At 38.3% G+C, this 6,363-nt stretch overlaps 1 pseudogene; it reads left to right on the top strand.

Moving 5' to 3' along the window:
* The first annotated feature begins 3,727 nt into the window (after positions 1 to 3,727).
* The window catches only part of LOC116081033, a 5,467-nt pseudogene continuing 2,831 nt past the window's right edge, over positions 3,728 to 6,363 (top strand).

Below are 6,363 nucleotides of genomic sequence, written 5' to 3'. Positions count from 1 at the left end.
ATTCAACAAGCTTGAAGCACAATAACTGATAGATATTCCTAATCTTCTATGTTGTCTCTCTACTTTCAAGCTACACCCCAAATTAGTTCCATTTAGTCTCTCCTTAGCTTGCTCTGATATAGCTGTCTGTCCCTTGGTGAGTCCTCCTTATGCCTGATGGCATCCTTCTTCTTCTTCTTCTTCTTCTTCTTCTTCTTCTTCTTCTTCTTCTTCTTCTTCTTCTTCTTCTTCTTCTTCTTCTTCTTCTTCTTCTTCCTTCTTCTTCTTCCTTCTTCTTCTTCTTCTTCTTCTTCTTCTTCTTCTTCTTCTTCTTCTTCTTCTTCTTCTTCTTCTTCTTCTTCATCTCCTTCTCTTCCTCCCTATCCTCCTCCCCTTCTTCTACTTCTTGACTCTCACCTGCCTCTTGGGAAACTATTTTTCCTTGTTCTTCTCCCTCAGACCTTGGCTGTGAACAGAAGTCTAGCCTTTTTACCTCTGCTGCCCAGTTATTGGCTATTCGGCCTTTTATTAACCAATAGGAGATAATTGGGGAACATTCTTTACACCATGTTGATGCAGGTGATTCTTCAGTATTCATGGCAATGCCAATGTCCAGACTGTAACTAGAGCTCAGACAGAAGTCAGCATCTGACACACAGTTCCTCCTCCAACAGTGCGATCTGGGATAGGTACATTTGTCATGGAAAATATCATAGGATGAACCTATGTCTATCATGTTTAGATAGGCTCTGAAAAATGTTCTGATTTCTGAAAATGTGTTTTCTAGAAATTATGTTCAGATTGATGCTAGGCCAGAGCTATACAATGAAGTTAAATTATTCTTACCTGTGAGTCCACAGCTATACAAATGTACATTTCCTAGAATCAGAAAATCCATGTCATCTTTACACTTCCCTATGAGAACATCAGTATTGTTTTACAAATGTATCTTGATTATAGGAGAATATTGAAGAAACAGGTATCCTTATTTAAGATAGCTGGGCTTCATGTGTAATTGGAATGAAAACACATAGTTTAACATGTAGATGGATGTTGAAGGATTTAATGACCATCCTAATAGACAGAATAGCATGTGAAATACTTATTACATACAACTTTCAACCCATACAGAAAAACAGGACAGCAATTTTAATGTCAAAAAAAAAATCCTTAAAGGAAACAAATTATTTTTACCTGAATGTTACAATTTCTAAAGACATTTAGATAAAGGAGTTTTCAAATATTTCTGCTCATCTTATGGGAAAACTAATTATCCAATGCAAAGTACTTAAGATCACTTCAGATAATTAACTGCTGGTGTCTATTGAGCATCAGTCAACACTGTTACACACAATTATATGACAGACAAGAAGATTCTCATGGTCCCCCAAGGCTTACCATTCCCTGTGGGAAGCAGCAAGCTCTTCACCCACATCCTGAAGGAGAAACTAGCAAGGTGTTTATTGTGCTCACATATCTTAGCTATGAGATCGCCTGGAGCCTGTGACTACACCACATTTACCCAAGGCGATTGATACAGAATTTACAAGCAGACTGCCAAAGGCAGGCTTTCTGGGATCCATTCATGCAAGTTATAGTTCTGAATATTTGGAATTTTATGGTTGTTACTGTTATTGTTATTAGTGCTTGCCCTACACTAAATTTCAGGATTATGATTTTGGCACAGACAAAAATCTGTTTTTATAAGAAAAAAATGAAAAATCACTTCTAAGAAAATAAATGTGCCAAAAGATACACAAAGGTAGCAATAATTTTCATCATGTTGAGATTCTAAAGCATTGGTTCTAAAGAAGGTTGATAAGATTTATTCATACTTTCAAGTTCGGTACAACCTGAGAAATTATAAAATACAAATTCATTTCTGAGCTGCAGGTTCAGTGCATGTTTTAAAATTAACTGCAAGGTTTGCAAGCAGTATACACTGCAGCAGGTTGTTAAGACACAACAGGCTTCGCAGCTATCAAGGTCTCAGCCAAACAGATGTTATTTCGGCTTAAATTCAAATGAATAAGAAATTCAGTGAAACATAAGGCTAAGCTTCTGCACACGAGTATCCAAGGAGCACAGACCCAGAGCATCTTCACCACTGTGGGATGCTTAGACAGAGCTACTAGGTCTGCACGGTTCTCACATAAAATATTCCGGTGGTTTCATGACCACTTGGAAATGTAAATTTTCATTCTTATAACCTAAAATATTTTATGTGTGCCATGTCATACTCTGGGTTTTTTATTGTGAGTCTTAAATTTTTTTATTATGTGTATGTGTGTGTACCTGTATATGCATATATGCATGTGAGTATATGACTGTACATGTGTCTGTGTGTGTTTGTGCATGTACGTAAATGTGTGTATGTGTGAAGGCATGTACATGTGTGCTTTTATGTGTGTGTGTGTGTGTGTGTGTGTGTGTGTGTGGCCCAGAAGACAACTGTGAGAGAGTTGGCTTTCTCTCATTCTATAGAGAGTTTCAGTATGAAACTCAGTTTTTCAGAACTTTGAGGCACAACCCTTTACAAGCAGAGGCACTTCACCAACCCTCGCCTAATGGTATTTACTAAGGGCATTTACATTTTATTTTTTTAACATGTTATAAATTATTTGTTTTACTCCAGCCAGGAATAAATAACTGAGACTATTTGCATATGCTTTGAGTAACACTGCTGAAGAGCCACTGCAATAAGACTGGCCTTTCAGAATAAAGTAACTTCAAAATTAAGTTCAATGGGTTTGAAGGAAAATGTTTGGAAAATGAGGGAAAAGCACTGGAGAGATGGTTCAGAGATTCAGAACCCTGGATTTTCTTCCAGAAGACTTGAGTTTAGTTCAAAGCACCCACATGATAACTATCAATAACTCCAGTCCCAGGGGATCTGAAGCCCACATCCAGCCTCCCAGGGCACCAGGCATGCACATGGTACAGAGACAGCACACAGACAAAATACATAAATAGAATTAACTTGAAATGTTTAAATTATTTAAATTGAAAACATTTATATAACTATACTAATGCTTAATTACACTAATACTTAGGAATTTTCCCAATTTCATTGAGATAAATGAAGCTCTGTCTTCAGAAACAAATTTAAGAAAATACTCAAAAAAAGTTATTTAAAAAAATTAATTATTTAAACATTTGATTAACTTTCATTAAATATTTAATTTAAAACTACATATTTTAAATGAATGAGAAAATATGTGAAAATAAAAGCAACACCTCTCATTATATGCTTCAATTCGTTTTCATCACTATGGCCTGTTATACTGTCTTCCTTCCAAATCCAGAACAATAGGAAAAATAAAAATAAAATAATGCACTGTAATGTGTCAAGAGTCCCAAATGGCCTAAGAAGTCTCATAATATATGTATGTATATGTTGTTATAAAAATATGGAAGCTGTTAGTTTTGTTTACTTCGGAATTGCATTTATTTATTGTAATTGCAAATTCAAGTTATGTAGATCCATGTTCAATGTCATCTGTGTGGAGATCAGGGGGATCAGTTTTATCTTTCTGCCATGTGGAACCTGGGGGCCAAACTTAAATCATTACATTTTGCAGCTGTTTGTTTACAGCCTGAGCTTTCTTGCCAGCATGCTGCTTGTGGGAGGCCAAGAAATTGCTGCGTGGATGTGTAAAGAACCAGTGAAGTCTTGAGTAAACATGGATTGTTGACATGCACACTTGCATGTCAGTGGCTAGTGCCTAAGATGTATCAGACATCGGCAATGCCTTATGCGGATGAGGCACTGAGGTATGGCATAGTCCTCCGGTCTAAGTACAAATGTTGAATATGTATGAAATTACTAATGTTTATGAATGATGGACCAGGTATGACAAAACAGTAACAGATGCAACTTCATCCTCTGATGCTGACAGCCTGAGACTGCTCACTTACAAAGACCTACTATGAAGACAATCTAACACCTCCTCCCCACATACATTACAAAATAACACACTGAGGTGGCAAATTGCAGGGTAGTTGGTGCAGTTCCACAAGAGTACACACAATCCACCTGATTCCTGCTTTCCTTTTAGAAACATTATCAAATATTAACAATTCAAATTGGTACATTGCAACTTTTACACCAACTAAAAATATACTTTGTATAAAAGCAAAATATATTAGAGACACATTAGGTTATACATAATAATCAAAATATTTTACACATCAACTACCTGTTAATTAGATTTTAGAAAACCATAACATAAAAATAGCATGCTTGTCTATGTATATATATATACATATATATTATATTATAATATAATATTATACATATATTATAAAATCATGACTCATTACAAAACATAAAAACAGTATCTATCTATTCATCCACCCCTACAGAAGGCTATAGAAGAAAAACTTCATCCTGAAGAGGTTAACCACACCTGTAACCCAGGCCCAAAGTTTAACAAGACCCTAAGAAGTTAAACAAGAAGGAAGGCCCAAGAGAAGATGCTTAAATCCCACTTAGAAGGGAGAACAAAATAATCATGGAAGGCAGATGGAGGAAGAGACATGGATCAGAGAGAGGAAGGAGAAGGGAAAGAGGAGCTGGGGCAGGTGTAGGGGAAGACAGGACAGGGGTGCAGGAGAATGAATGGAAATATGTAGCTGCTGAGGGGTGGGGGTAATTCCTAGAAAGTCCCAGAGACCTAGGATGGGGGATGTTTCTAGGACTCAGTATGAGTGACTTTAGCTGAAATGACCAGCATTGGGGATATGCAACCTCAAAAGACCACCTTCAGTACCCAGACAGAATCCCTAGTGGAGAGATGGTGACACCAACCCACCTACACAACTTTTGACCCCAAAGCGCTTCTATCTAAAAGAAATGCAGGAGATACAATGGAGTAAGATTGAAGGAATGGTCAACCAGTGACTGGCCCAACTTGTGATCCATCCCATCAATAGGACACAACCCTGACACTATTATTGATGCTATGGTGTCCTTGCAAACAGGAACCTAACATAATTGTCCTCTGAGAGGCTCTGAGCAGCTGAATGAGACAGATAGAGATACTCACAGTCAAGCATTGGTTAGAGGTCAGGGATCCCCTATGGAAGACTTTGGGAAAGAATTGAAGGAACTGAAGGGGATGGTAATCCCATAGAAAGACTAACAGTGTCACCTAAGCTGGAAACCTAGGAGATTCCAGAGACTGAACCACCAACCAAAGAGCATACACTGGATAGCCAGAGGGTATCCAGTCTACACTTAGTCGGGTAGGATGTGCCTAAAGTCTTGTAGAGACTTGAAGTCTCAGTGTGAGGGAAGCCCTCAGGGTCATCCTCTCAGAGGTGAAGGGGAGGGGGTAAAGAATTCTGGGAGCAGGGCTGAGAGGAGGCCACATTCCCTTTTGCAATGTTAAAAAATGGGCTTGCTGTCTCTTTCTAAGAAATCAAGGGTCTGGGGTCATGGGATGCTGACTCACGGGAGAGTCTAAAGGGAACTGGGAGGTGGTGTTAGATGACTGAATTGATATGTAAACAAAAAACTAGGCTTTTGAACTGTAAAGATGAGCTATACAGAGAGATGTAAGAATTCCGTTAAAGGACTAAAGTATCCACAAAGTGGTCTTCCTTCTTCTTGTGCTTCATGTGGCCTGTGATTTGTATCTTGAGTATTCTGAACTTTTGGACTAATGTCCACTTATCATTGAGTGCATGCTATGTGTGTTCTTTTGTGATTGGGTTACCTCACCCAGGATGATATTTCCTAGTTACATCTATTTGCCTAAGAACTTCATGAATTCATTGTTTTTAATAGCTGAGTAGTACTCCATTGTATAAATGTACCATATTTTCTGTATCCATTCCTCTGTTGATGGGCATCTTGGTTCTTTCCAGCTTCTGGCTATTATAAATAAGGCTGCTATGAACATAGTGAAACATCTGTCCTTATTACATGTTGGAGCATCTTCTGGCTATATGCCCAGTAATGGAATAGCTGGGTTCTCAGGTAGTACTATGTCCAATTTTCTGAGGGACTGCCAAACTGATTTCAAAAGTGTTGTATCAGCTTGCAATCCCACCAGCAATGAAGGAGAGTTTCTCTCTCCACATTCTCACCAGCATCTGTTGTTACCTGAGGCTTTTTGTTTTTGATTTTTTAATAAATATGTATGTACCAACTCATGGGTGCCGATTTTTTTTATTGGATATTTTCTTTACATGCAAATTTCTCCTTTCCCAGTCCCCCCTCCAAAAAACAAACAAACAAACAAAAACAACAAGAACAGACCCCTGTTGCCTCCCCCCTCCCCATGCCTGCCACCCTACCCTCTCCTAATTCTTGGCCCTGGCATTCCCCTACACTGGGGCACAGAACTTTCACAGGGCTGAGGTCCTCTCCTCCTATTG

This window comes from Mastomys coucha, unplaced genomic scaffold (assembly GCF_008632895.1).
Source record: "Mastomys coucha isolate ucsf_1 unplaced genomic scaffold, UCSF_Mcou_1 pScaffold6, whole genome shotgun sequence".
In the NCBI taxonomy this organism is placed as follows: domain Eukaryota; kingdom Metazoa; phylum Chordata; class Mammalia; order Rodentia; family Muridae; genus Mastomys; species Mastomys coucha.
Note: the sequence above shows the minus strand (reverse complement) of the source record. Positions and strands in the feature narration are given on the sequence as shown.